Source organism: Bos grunniens, chromosome 11 (genome assembly GCF_055505025.1).
Source record: "Bos grunniens cultivar Pamir isolate PY7600 chromosome 11, Bosgru_T2T1.0, whole genome shotgun sequence".
Lineage (NCBI taxonomy): Eukaryota > Metazoa > Chordata > Mammalia > Artiodactyla > Bovidae > Bos > Bos grunniens.
The window spans coordinates 106,503,071-106,516,306 of NC_141175.1; the positions used below are offsets into that span (position 1 = coordinate 106,503,071).

General features: G+C 48.5%; 3 long non-coding RNA genes across 3 annotated transcripts in view; 1 reads left to right on the forward strand and 2 right to left on the reverse strand.

Moving 5' to 3' along the window:
* Positions 1-13,236, reverse strand: part of LOC147363802 (uncharacterized) — a 122,674-nt gene that overhangs the window by 58,640 nt on the left and 50,798 nt on the right. The window contains exon 3 of the long non-coding RNA XR_015137446.1: positions 10,204-10,311. This is a non-coding gene — a long non-coding RNA (uncharacterized LOC147363802). The remainder of the gene's footprint in view (positions 1-10,203; positions 10,312-13,236) is intronic.
* On the reverse strand, positions 1,781-5,709 carry LOC147363804 (uncharacterized). Its single transcript, XR_015137448.1, has 3 exons — positions 5,633-5,709; positions 4,877-4,974; positions 1,781-1,903 (listed from the first exon to the last, which is right to left on the reverse strand). It is a non-coding gene; the product is annotated as an uncharacterized LOC147363804 (long non-coding RNA).
* Positions 1,901-13,236, forward strand: part of LOC147363805 (uncharacterized) — a 38,282-nt gene continuing 26,946 nt past the window's right edge. The window contains exon 1 of the long non-coding RNA XR_015137450.1: positions 1,901-2,202. This is a non-coding gene — a long non-coding RNA (uncharacterized LOC147363805). The remainder of the gene's footprint in view (positions 2,203-13,236) is intronic.

The following is a 13,236-nucleotide window of genomic DNA, read 5'->3' on the forward strand; positions in this document are numbered from 1 at the left end:
GGTAGTGTGTATCTGTTAATCCAGTCTCCCAATTTATCCCACCCCCTGCCCTTCTGCTTTGGTAACCGTAAGTGTGTTTTCCATATGTCCGTGAGTCTACTTCTGTTTCTTAAGTTCATTTGTATCTTTTTTTGGTTTAGATTCCACATACGAGCGGTATCATATATTTGTCTTTCTGTTTTTAGATGAACTAAGGAAGTGCTGAGTAAGAGGCGTGAAGCCACCCCTCTGTGGATGAGCCTAGTGTATGGGTGGGTGCGTGTGCATCTGTGACCATGCGCATGTGTGTGAATCCTTGCACACGGGCTGAGTGTGCATATGCGTGCAGCGTGTCCACGCAGGCGCCAGGCAGATGCGGGCAGCTGCACGTGTCTGCTCCATGGTCTGAAGGACTAGAATCACCTTCCGGTTCATCAGCTGTTTTACACAAGGAAAGGCCCAGAGAGACTGGCTGCCCGCCATGTAAGACAAAAACATCCAGGTACCCGGCGTGGCCAGCAGGGCTGTTTCCTCGGGCAGAGGCACTGCCTGGCGAGACATCAGCCGACCTGTCAGTGGACAGGGAAAGAGGCTTCTTTCCTGTGCCTTTGAAGTGGGGCCCCTTGGAGGCCCAGCCTGGGCACCCATTCTGTGCCCACTTTTCTGGCTCAGGAGGAATGTAGGGCCATGCTGAGCAGGAAGCACAGCTGCTGGCATTCCTGGTTAAGGACAAGGTAAGGGAGGAAGAAAGGAAGGAGGGGGAGACAGCGAGAGGAGGGAGAGGGGGTGGGGCGGGGAAGAGGAAGGGCTGCAGACCTGGAGGGAGGAGAGGGGAGCCCCAGGGGCGTGGAGAGGGCGGCAGGGAGCTTGGTGCAAACCCACACTGCGTTTCTCTCTTGAAATCACTTGTGCGCAAGCTGATGGGAAGGAGCCAGGGGCCCCACTGCCCAGGGCTCCCTGCCTCATGTCTGGCCGGCTGGGTCTCAGATCCCCAGCAGTTCATTGTGAACAGCTCTGGGCTCTGGACTGCGGCCTCAAGGAGACAGTCGTGGTGGCTGAAAGGGTCTCCTCACAATAGTGTCATGGTTTATGGGGGGACCTGCTGGAGAACCCTTGAGGCAAATGGCTGGGGACCTTGGACAAATGATCTCCCTTCCCTGGCCTCACCTTCTCCTTGTAAAAGGCGTACTGAACACTAATCAACAAAGTGGACTATTCAGGTATTTAACTGAGGCCGCAGAAGAGCTTGGAAGCGGAAGTCAGTGAGTTTGTTCAATATGAACATGTACAGTTTTCAGGACTTTTCCTGAAAAATACAAAATATTAGCAGGTCCTAGATCCCCAGATACACACGTGGTGGCAGAAAATCTCAGCAGCAGATGGGGGCCAATGGCCCACGACTGCATGTCTATATGAAGGGCAGCGTGTGTGTGTGTGTGTGTGTGTGTTGGAGTAGGGACTCCAAGGAGCCCTGAGTAGCATATGGAAAGTAAAAGTACCCAACACTCGGCTCAGGCAATTGTTTTTCTCCCAGAGGCTAAAACTCACGGGCAGCCTGCCAACAGCCACATTAGGATAAGAAATGTAATATGTTTATAATAAGTTTGCAAAATACATCTTGACGCAGTGAGTGCGCAGTGCGCCCTAGCCGGCTGTGACGCTGCTTTGGCCGGGTGTCCATGCCGCCAGCGCAGAGCTCACAGGCCGGGGTTCGGAAAGCCTGGCGCTCCCTTCTCACTCGTCCACTTCCCTCTGGGCTGGATAAACACGTTCCCAGAGACCACAGCTGGTGTCAGGGAGCCAACAGAAGCTGCTGCACCCTCCCTTGCTGGAGCTGCCGCCGCTACAGTAGAAAGACTTGAAAGGACAGGACGTCTCCAAGTTGGACAGGACTTCCCTGGTGGCTCAGTGGGAAAGAATCCGCCTGCCAAGGAAGGAGACACAGGTTTGATCCCTGGGTCGGCAAGATCCCCTGGAGGAGGAAATAGCAACCCCCCACTCCAGTATTCTTGCCTGGAGAATCCCATGGACAGAGGAGCCTGGTGGGTTACAGTCCGCGGGGTTGCAAAGAGTCGGACATGATTGAGCACTAAGCAACAACAGCAACAACTTCAAGCTGGAAAACAACCCAGAGCACACTCATTCCCCCGACTCGGGAAGCCCAGGTTCCCGCAGGTACCCTCTTGCGAGCGTCTGGGTGCTGCTAGGTTTCCCCACTCCCAGGTAAGATGCAAGCCCTGCTTTCACTGCACTGCTTCCCGGCATCTAACATTTCCGAGTCTGTAGTGCTGTCACTTTTTAGACAACAAGCCAGCCAGCATTTATTGGGCATTTACTGTAAGCCTGGCACCTTCTGAGCACTTTACATGCGTCACCTCATCGGACCCACCCAGCAACGTTCGAGAGAGAGAAATACCATTATCCATTTTACAGATGTGGAAGGGGAAGTTGGGGGACTTACAAGATTTGCCCCAAATCCCACCACCCGTGGCATTACTGTGGAGTCGGGCTAGAATTCAGGCTTTTCCAACTCTGAATCCCAGCTCCTTGCTATCGAACTCCCCATTCTTCCCCACCTTCCACGTGGACATCCACACAAGGCTTCTCTCAGACCCACGCAGGTCCACCCCGCCCCAACCCTCCCCTGGAAATATCCTTTAGCTTTTTTCCAGATCCTTCCCTCTGACCTCTGCAAACTCATTTCCCCAAAGGGCACGGGTTCCCTCTGTTCAGAACTGAGTTAACAATAAAACGCAGTAGCTCAAAGCATTCTGGTTAGGATCAGACACACTCAGCTTAGCATTCTGCTTTAGCCTCAGCAAATGCCCCGCTCCTGTTTCCCATGGGTAACAACAGAGCAACTACCCACGGGGTGGGTGTGCGAGTTAAACGAGATAAAACAGAAAGCGCTCCTGGCCCATGTGTGCACAGGAGCTGCAGCGCTGCAGCAAGGGTATGTTGTGACCGAGGTGATAAGGGGAGGAGGACATGGGGGGGGGGGTGTCCCACCACCGACGTGACTTGAACCTCCCAGCAAGAGGAGAGGGTTTGCTCAAGGACACACAGACCAGAGAGCCCAGACCTCAGCCTGCCGGTGTCTTTCTCACTCCACTTCCTGGGGAAGCACCTGCAGGAGTGGGGAGGGGGTGGGCAGAGAGGCTGGGGAGACTGAAAGCTCCCCTGCAGGAAGCTAAGAAGAAGCTCGGCTCATCAACACCCAGGCAGTGGGCAAGCACCTCTAATCTGGCTGATCCAGAGTCCCCGAGACATAATTGGCCCACTGCCCCCTCAGGGCCTTGGATCTCCCCACCTTTAATGGTGACAGGGAAGTCTTTTCAGAAGTGCATGAATTCCAATGTGTGACGGTGCTTTAAAGACACAGACTTTTAAAAAAAGTCCTGGGCTTTCCTGGAGGTCCAGTGGTTAACCCTCTGCACTTCCACTGCAGGGAGCATGGGTTCCATCCCTGGTCGGGGAACTGAGATCCTGCATGCCACGCAGTGTGGCTAAAGATTTAAGAAATAATTTAAATAAAATAAATTTTTAAAAAGGTCCTGTGTCTTCAAACCTCACCCTCTCCAACTATCCTCCCTGCCTCCTCCTAAGATCCTCCCTTGACCCCCAGAGCTAAAAATAACACCCACCTACCCCTGGGCCACCCGTCTGCCTCCCCCACCCATGGGTCTGGCTTTATTTTTCCTTCAGAGCACACATTGCTAATGGGTGTTGCATATCTATTTCTTGGCTCACTGTGCCTGCCCTCTGCCCTCACTAGAATACCAGCTCACCAGGCAGAGGCCTGAGTCTGTCCTCCTCCTCACTAATCCCAGGGCCTTCCGTCATTCCTGGCATGAGAACAGGCTCGCTAAATAGTGGTTCAACAAACAAATGAAGGAATGATTCTTTATACCATTTCAGAAAACTATAAAAATTGGTATGTCAGAGCTGTAGGTGACATTTTCAAATATGACCCTGCACTCAGATAAAGGTTGATTCAGACCATTAAAACATACGCTCCAGGACTTCCTCGGTGGTCCAGTGGTTAGGAATCCACCTGCAATGCAGTGTTCGATCCCTGGTCTGGGAAGATTCCACGTGCCAGGGGGCAACTAGAGAGTACCCCCGACTTGCCACAACTAAGAAGCCAAAACTAAATAAATTAAAATTTTAAATAAAAATGTTTAAAAATATGCTCCAAGTTAAAAGCATTCTCCTTTGCTTGATTATAACAGCCAAAACCTAGAAACAACTCAGGTGTCCATCAATAGGAGGATGGATCAAAGCTTTGGTAGATTTGTGTGATGGAATACAGCTCAGCTGTAAAACAGAATGAAGGACGAAACATGGATAAATCTCAAAATATCATGTTGAAAGAAGAAAGCCAGACACATAAGAGTGTCTGATTCACGCTTCTATCCATGTGACATTCTAGAACAAATAACCCTAATTTAGGATGTTAAAAGAAGCACAACAGTGTTTGCCTGTGGGGGGTGACTGACAGCGAGGATTGACTGAGAAGGAGCATGAGGGAATTTCTCAGGTAACGGATCCACTCTACATCTTGAGAGAGCATGGGCTATGGTCATCAAATGGTCCACTTAAGATTGTACTTTTTCATGTATGTACAATTCTTAACTTAGAAAGATATAAGCAAATGTGCGTGCATGCATGCTAAGTCACTTCATTTGTGTCTGACTCTTTGTAACCCTATAGACTGTAGCCCACCAGTCTCCTCTGTCCATGGGATTCTCCAGGCAGTAATACTGGAATGGGTTGCCATGCTCTTTTCCAGTGGATCTTTCCAACCCAGGAATCGAACCCGTGTCTCTTACGAATACTGAACTGTAATTAATAATACATAGGCTGAGGTATTTAAGAGTGAATCTTTGCAACTTACTTGTAAATGCATCCCAAAAGTGAGATGAGGACTTTCTCTTCCAGGAAGTTGGAACAGACACACTTAACCATTTCTCCTGCTCTCAACGACTAAATACCCTGAATATTATACAAAACAAACATTAAGAGGATTCTAGAAAGTAGAGAAAAGACAGACTAATAGGAACCTCAGGGCCAGTGGAACAGAGAGGTGAGATCTCTGGTTTCTTTTTGTCTCATGTATCCTAGACGACGCACTGAAGAAGCCGGGAACTCAAATTCCAAAAGAGAGCAGACACAGGAGAAGTCCCCACAAAATACTGCTCTCTCTAGCCAAAGAGCCTGGAAAGGGGAAGCCCACTAAGAAATAAAAGTTTTAGGCAATAACTGTTCCACTTTTGCCAAACATCATAGAAACTACATTATCAGGCTTCTCTGGTGGCTCAGATAGTAAAGAATCTGCCTGCAATGCAGGAGACCCAAGTTCAATCTGCAAAGGCCATGGGGAGCTCAGCTGTCCATCCACTCTCAGACCAGGCTGAAACCAGGTGCCCTAAACCACCCTACCTGCCGCCCATCCCAGGGTGGTATCTGAGAGGGCTGAGCAGGGAGCTACAACTTTGATCCCTTCCCAGTGGTAACAAGCTCCTCCCCAGGGTCAGTGGAGACCTCATCGCGAGCCTAGACTTTTATCCCCACACACAGCAACAAGGAGCTCCTTCCTGCCCCGTGAGGGTGGTATCTGGGAGGCCCAGTGGTGAGTCAGGACCCTCTTTACCTCTCAGGGGCGACAAGGCCACGCGGGGAACAGCAACGAAGCACTGACACCTCCCCATGGGGCGCTGTCATGGAGGCCGCGCACGAGGCAGGGGGCTGAGCTTCTACTCCCACCCAGCAACAAGGAGACCCCTGCCTCTGGTGTCAACAGAGGCCGAGTGAGAGGCCTGGACCTCCACCCCCACCGGCAGTAATGCGGCAGCTCACTGCCACACCCGCCCCCACCCCCGCGACACCTTCGCCTGCAGTGTCAGAGGGAGCCAGTGAAAACAGATGGAGATAAGATACAGAATCTCTAAATAGAGGGCCCCAAATGTCAAGTCTGCAGTAAAAAATTGCTCATCATACCAAGAACCAGGGTCATCTCAAACTGAATGAAGAAAGCAACTGATAAATGCTCAGAGGGTAAAAAATCTGCCTGCAATGCAGAAGACCCAGGTTTGATCCCTGGGTCAGGAAGATCCCCTGGAGAAGGGAATGGTAACCCACTCCAGTATTCTTGCCTGGAGAATCCCCATGGACAGAGGAGCCTGGTAGGCTGCAGTCCATGGGGTCGCTAAGAGTTGGACACGACTGAGCAACTTCACTTTCACTTTTCACTTTCACGCATTGGAGAAGGAAATGGCAACCCACTCCAGTGTTCTTACCTGGAGAATCCCAGGGACGGGGGAGCCTGGCGGGCTGCCGTCTATGGGGTCGCACAGAGTCGGACACGACTGAAGTGACTTAGCATAGCATAGCATAGCATATATATAAGCGTATATATAAGCGTATATATAAGCGTATATATAAAGCATGTATACATATATAACATATTCATGTATATAAAACAGAGAAATGACACTACCTACGGCAGAAAAGGTTTGAATGACAGCACATTTTCATTAGAAACCAGAGGCCAGAGTACTTTCCAGTGCTGAAAGAAAAGAACTGCTACAATGTATGTAGAAAAGAACTGTTTGCATAAACTCCTGTATTCAGTTGAAAGGTCTTTTCCAGTGAAGGATCCTTCACTGGAAGGAAATGAAAGGGAAACTAAGACATTTCCAAAAAAAGAAAAATGAAGAATATTTGTCACTAGCAGATATACCATATAAGAGTGGCTAAAAGTAGTTTCCTGGACAAAAAAAGAAACAATAAAAGAAAGACTTCTGGAACACCAGTAAGGAAGAAATAACACAATAAGCAAAAATATTGGTAATACTGGTAAATACAATGGACTTTCTTTTCTTTCTTAATTTTCTAAATTATGTTGACAGTTGAGGCAAAAACTGTAACACTGCTAATGAGAATCACAATATATGTAGAAGAAATATTTAAGACAATTATAAACAGGAAGGGAAAAGGGATATATTAAGAAGTAAATCTAGACTTGACTCAAAGTTGCTAAATGATGACACCAGAAATTTATGGTCTCAATATATGCAAGAAGTCACTTGATATAATCCAGTTAATATTGCTGATAAAAACTCTCAGCAAGTTAAGAATAGATGGTAACTTTCTCTATCTGATAAGGGGCATCTACTAAAAACTAATGGCTGATAACATCATTATTAATGGTGAAAGATGGAATAGTTTCCTCCTAAGATGAGAAACTTTCACATATTCTACTCCACATTGTAGTAAAGATTTGATCCAGTACAATATGGCAAGAAATAAAAACTAAAAAGTTCTAGATTGGAACTAGAGAAGTAAAGCCATCCTCATTTGCAGATGACATGCTGAAACTCCAATACTTTGGCCACCTGATGCGAAGAGCTGACTCATTTGAAAAGACCCTGATGCTGGGAAAGATTGAGGGCAGGGGGAGAAGGGGATGACAGAGCATGAGATGGTTGCATGGCATCACCGACTCAATGGACATGGGTTTGGGTAAATTCTGGGAGTTGGTGATGGACAGGGAGGCCTGGCGTGCTGCAGTTCATGGGGTCGCAAAGAGTCGGACACGACTGAGTGACTGAACTGAGCTGAACTGAGAATCTGTGTAAAAAATCCTATAGAAACAGAAAGTTAGTGGACTGTAAAAGGTGACTTTAGTGAAGATATGGGGTAAGAGATTAATGCACAAAAAATGTATACTTTCAGTGAACAACTGAAAATTGAAATTTTAAAAATAGCTCTTACACTAGTATCAAAAATTATAAAACACTTAAGGCAAATCTGACAAAAGATGGACAATAGCTGTGCATTGAAAATTATAAAACACTGCTGAGAGAAATTAAAAACAACCTAAATAAATAGATACTGTGCTCATGGGTTAGAAAATTCAGTATTTAAAATTTTTTTTTAATTGAGTGAAAGTCTTTAAATTCTACATGTGTGTGTGCTCAGTGAGCTGGTTGTGTCCAGCTCTTTGCAACCCCATGGACTGGAGCCCATCAGGCTCCTCTGTCTGTGGAATTTTCCAGGCAAGAAGACTGGAGTGGGCTACTGTTATCTACTTCAGGGAATCTAAAATCACAAAGAGATCTCACTATTCATGTATTAGGATGACTAGAACAAAAAGTCTGACCATAACAAACATTAATAAGGACATGGAGCAACTGGAATTCTCACCCTTGGCTGATGAGTTTTACAAACGATGAGGCAATTGTTAACCAAATCTTTTCAAACCGCATTCAAGGAATCCACTCAAGCAACTGTCTTAATTACTTCCCTGCCTCTTCTCAGGGCCATGATAGAGCCAGTTTTCCAGGGTCACACAAGGCCACCTCCAGCAGCAGAAAACTTCTCACCTTAAAGCAATCTGGAGTGGATCTAGTTTAGAAACAATCTTTCCAAAGATCTGTGTTTTCTGGGAGGCACCAGACTATGAAGTTAGTATGTTGCTGTTGTCTAGCTGCTCAGTGGTGTTGGACTCTGTGACCCCATGGGCTGTAGCCCGCCAGGCTCCTCTATCCATGGAATTTTCCAGGCAAGCACGCCGGAGTGGGTTGCCATTCCTTCTCCGAGGAATCTTTCCCACCCAGGGATTGAACCTTCATCTTCTGCGTTGGCAGGCAGATTCTTTACCGCTGAGCCACCAGGGAAGCCTATGAAGTTAGTATGGTGTCTTCAACTGCCCTGCCCTCTTTAGGTTTGCTTGTCTTTGGACTGAGGTGACTTTGAAGGCGGCTCGGTGCCCAACCCAACTGAAGGGAGGAAGGCAGAATGCATCACGACTCAGCAAACTCTTCTGAATGCTTTTTGAGGATTAAACACAACTCTCCGACTGTCAGTGCCTGAGCTGTGCGTTCTGTCTGTGTCTCTGCCTATGGTGAGAGGAAGCGATCAGGCTGAGGCCAGGAAAGACCTGCTACAGCTGATAAAGCCCATGGCCCTTGTCAGGAACCTGTGGTTTTTCTGTCTTTGAAGCAACAAGACTAGGAGGAGGTACCTTTCTTCCCAAACAGCGCTCCGTATATTGCTGGGGGGACAACTCATTCGCACACACCAGGACGCTGAGACCCTGAGCCCCAGGGCTGTGTGCTTCATTTCAGGCCAAGTGGACACGGCTTTCTCCCTTACACGATGGAATTGGAAAGTTCCGTGCCCTCCCCTTGCTCTGTGGATGCGCGGAAGAGGTAGCCTCCAGGCTGGGGTGGAGAGGGCACCAGGCGCGCGTCCTGTCGAGTGTGCCAGACCGCGCGGAGATGCCGGCGCCGCCTAACCGTGACCTTGGTTGCGGGGAGGGAGGCTGGGCGTCCGTCATGCGCGCTGGAGCCTGGCTTCTAGCTTCGTTTTGCTGTCTTTTACTTTTCCTAAAATAATTCCAGGGAGTTTCTATCACTTTGAAAGGACCAGTGAAAACTCTCCAGAGCTAAAATCAATCAAGGTGAAAAGGCAGTGTTTTTTTCCTTTTTGAACTTGGGTTGGTGCCTAAGGGAGAGATCAGTCAAGAAGCCCCCTGGGCCCCAGGTGAATCTGCAGAGCTGGCTATTTTTAGAGAGCAGGCTTTCTGAGATTCCAGCTGGTGGACCCCAAGCCGGCTCTTGTTGCCCTCAGAGCGCAGGTGGCTTAGCAGAATATGATGCAGCCTAGCATGGGCTCCACTGATGCCGCTCTGGAGCTGTAGCCTGAGAAGCTAGGAACTCATAGAAAGCCAGCTCTCATTCCTCGTCAGTTTCTTTTTTTTTTTAAATTGATGGATTCAGATGCTCTTTGGTGGGGGTAGGATTTTATTAAAGATTTATAAATGGAGCAATCTACTAGTAAAAATAAAAAGCATCACATCATCTCACTGGATGGCAGGATATTTTGTTTTTCTCTGGTAATGATCCATAAGTTGAGTCATTGGCTCAGATATGCCCTATGAAGTACACGATTTTTCTATGGGACATCTCCGTGAGTATTTGCTGGCTTACTCCTGGATTAGAAGCCTGGGGAAGCTGGCCCTGGCTGCAGGGAGCCTTTCCCCTCCAGGCAGGTACTCTCTGCACCCTCATCACGCAGGGGTCCCACTTGCTGTGGGCTTTGCGTTCTGTTTTGTCCTCCTAGTCCAGCACAGGGCCCAGAACCTGGAGGACCTCACCCACACGCACTGGGGGCTCCAAGCTCTTCATCTTTAAAGTCAGACGAGAATGCTTGTCTTACCAGCTCCAGAGTCTCCCTGTAGGATCCAGTCCATCCAGGAGCAAGATGCTGGAGGCTGTACGGCTCAGTCACATCCTATCCCCTCCTGCTCCTCCTCACTTTGCCCATCTGTGAAATAAAGGGCACAACTTTATGAGCAACGTTAGAGTCATCCTTACAAAATACTGACCTTTGCTAATTCTGGAATGTGGGCACTTAGGCCTTTGTTGTATTATTCTCTGCATTTTTCAGTCTCCTGCCCCAATAAAAGAAAAGGAAAGAAAAAAAAAATTTAAGACTTGTAGAAACTCTGGTCTCCTGCAGGTGGACTTTCTCTGGTTCAGGACACAGTAAGTGTTAGTTGCTCAGTCGTGTCTGACTCTGTTACCCCATGGGTCATGACAGAGGTCATTGTCCCGAGCAACAATGCTGGGGTGGATAACCATGCCTTTCTCCAGGGAATCTTCCTGAGCCAGGGACTGAACCCGGGTCTCCTGCGTTGCAGGCAGATGCTTTACCATCTGAGCCACTAGGGAGACCCAGGAAAATGCCCAGTAGATCCAGCTCCAGGAGGGATGAACAATTATGATAGACCATTCATCTTGTTTCTGCTCCTTCCATTGTTTTAGGAATTTACTATTAATAAGACCCAGCAGTAGGTTTCATCCCTGTTCCTGTCCTCATCTATTTAAGGCAGCTGTGTGCTCACCAGGCTCTTTGATCTAGGATAGAAGTTTTCTAGTTGAAGGCAGGTGAATATCCAGGATGATGTCATTCATGGCGTTTTGATTCAATATCATCCAACCCTACCCACCTCAACAAAATTGACCTGTACTAAGCTAAAGCACACACATGAATGAAGGAAAGCTTCTATCTGTAGCTATTAAAAATGTGCCTTGTCTAACACGATCCCAGACTTCCTTGGGCTTCACGAGCACACACGGCTCAAGAAAACCCGTTTGGTCATTTCTACTCCCGTAACTTAAAAAACAGCCAAGCTAAATTAAGTAACAACAACAACACAAGTTGTTTCCCACACAGTTTGCCGTGCTCTCACCACCAAGTTTTCAGCCTGAAACAATTTCATGCTTGAGTTATTAACTTATGAAAATAGGCACAAAAGGGGGAAAATGTGAACAGATCCTCAACTATATTATTAGTCATTGCTACAGATGACTGCGTTCCGGCACAAAGGCGTATCTCAGCTTTGAACAAAATGTAGCTCACTAATGGGTTATGCCTCGTGTAGGTTTCTGTAATCATTATGTGACCATTCTCTGTAATTTACCCTGGTTTCCATTAGGACTGTGCGCGTGGAGCAGGCATGCACTCAAGCACGCACACACACACACTTTTAAGTCCCCTTTCATTTGTGGCTGAAAGGAAAGGTCATGGAGCCGTCATTCATTTGAGGGAAATACCACTGTATTGATAAAGATAATATTTGGAAACAGGAGTGATGGATGAATGTGTGTGTGGATTCTGAAAATACTGGTGGATGAGGGGGTAGCAACGTGAATAAAGGAAAGGAATCTGGAAGCAGCCTGGAGAAGATGGAGGCAGAGTGGGAGAGTGACCAGGGTCATCTTGGGGTCTCTATTCCAGAGGGAAGAGAGGGGCATCTTTCTCACTTTGCTAAGTGCGCTCAGGTCTCCTGGTTGAGCGGTGAGATTCCAGGCAAGAGCCCCACTCTGGGGACGTTCGTTTCTGGCTGTGGCCCAGGGGTGTTGCCCTGAACACGTTTGAGTCAAATGAGTAACGAAGCCGAGTTTTGAGCCTGTTGATTCTCGCTTCTGTAAAGTCCAGAACTGGGTCTAGAAATCAAAGCTTGTGAATATTAACTTCTGAAAACAACAGCAAAAAGAGCCAGCAAGAGAATCTGCATGGGAAAGAAATACAGAAGGGATATGAGAAACCTGGAGAAGATCAACCTTTCCAAAGACAAGTGTGAATCCCCAGAACCATCTCCTAAATGGATCAGAGGCTGGGACCCCGGAAGCAGAGAGACGCCCCACAATTCTCCGCCAGCAAGAGAAGCCCTTGGCATCCCCCCACCATAGAACTGGCCAGGAGAGGAACCCAAGTGGCTCTTTTAACCTCTTTGAAATGTTAACTAACAGTTTGATTTTATTCTTTCCTCCTCTTTAAAACAAATGTGGTGTTACTTCGCCAGGAATGTAAAATCACATCGCAAGTCAACTGCTCATCTTTCTGCTCAGCTGAGTCCAAGCCCTGCCAGAGGGTCTCCTCCAGTCAGGTGACAGAAATGCCAGTCTTGCCAACGACCACTCTTCCACGGCTCTGCCAGGGGCCTCAGGCCTCACGCTGCTCTTAGAGCCCAGGACATACCACCCCCAGCTCCCGTGAAAAAACAGACGTGCTCCCAGTGTCCTGCTAGGTACTAGGCAAACTCAGGCACGTTCAGCGTGTTGGATGCTGGGCCCTGCGGAAGGGAGCAGGCTGGAGAGAAGTCAGGAGGACAAAGCCCCCTGAAAGATCTGGAATCTTTAGCGGATGAAGCCCCACTCTGCCTCACCATTTCACCTGCGACACAGCGGGGCTCAATGGCTCAACAAGCAGCAGAACTGGAGCTGCAAGCAGGTGGCACGGAACCCCGAGGCTCACCTGTCATCATGCCACCCACTCAGGCCCCCCTTCCCCCTCCTCCCAATGCAGGGCAAATTCAGTGGCAGGAACGCCTGCAGACAGGAGGGGCCGGGGGCTCTGCGGTTTGTTCAGAGGCCACTAGAAGGAGCCCGGCAGTGTCTCACAGCCAGCGCCAGCCACAGGGAAACTGGCCAGAGAGGCAGAACTCTGCGCCCCAGAGGCCTGGGCTGAGAGGCCCACAGTGCCCCACGGGGACACTCCTCGAGAGGGCTCAGCCTATGACAGGGACCTGGGAGGCTAGGTGAAATCTGTCCCACGGGCAGTAGGAAGTGGGAGAGGAACCTTCTGGAAAACAGAAATTCAAAGCCCAGGAAACAATCCACTTTATCTCATTTCACCTTAGTTATCATCTCCACGGCCCACAGGACAAAGTCCTGCTTTTCGTTG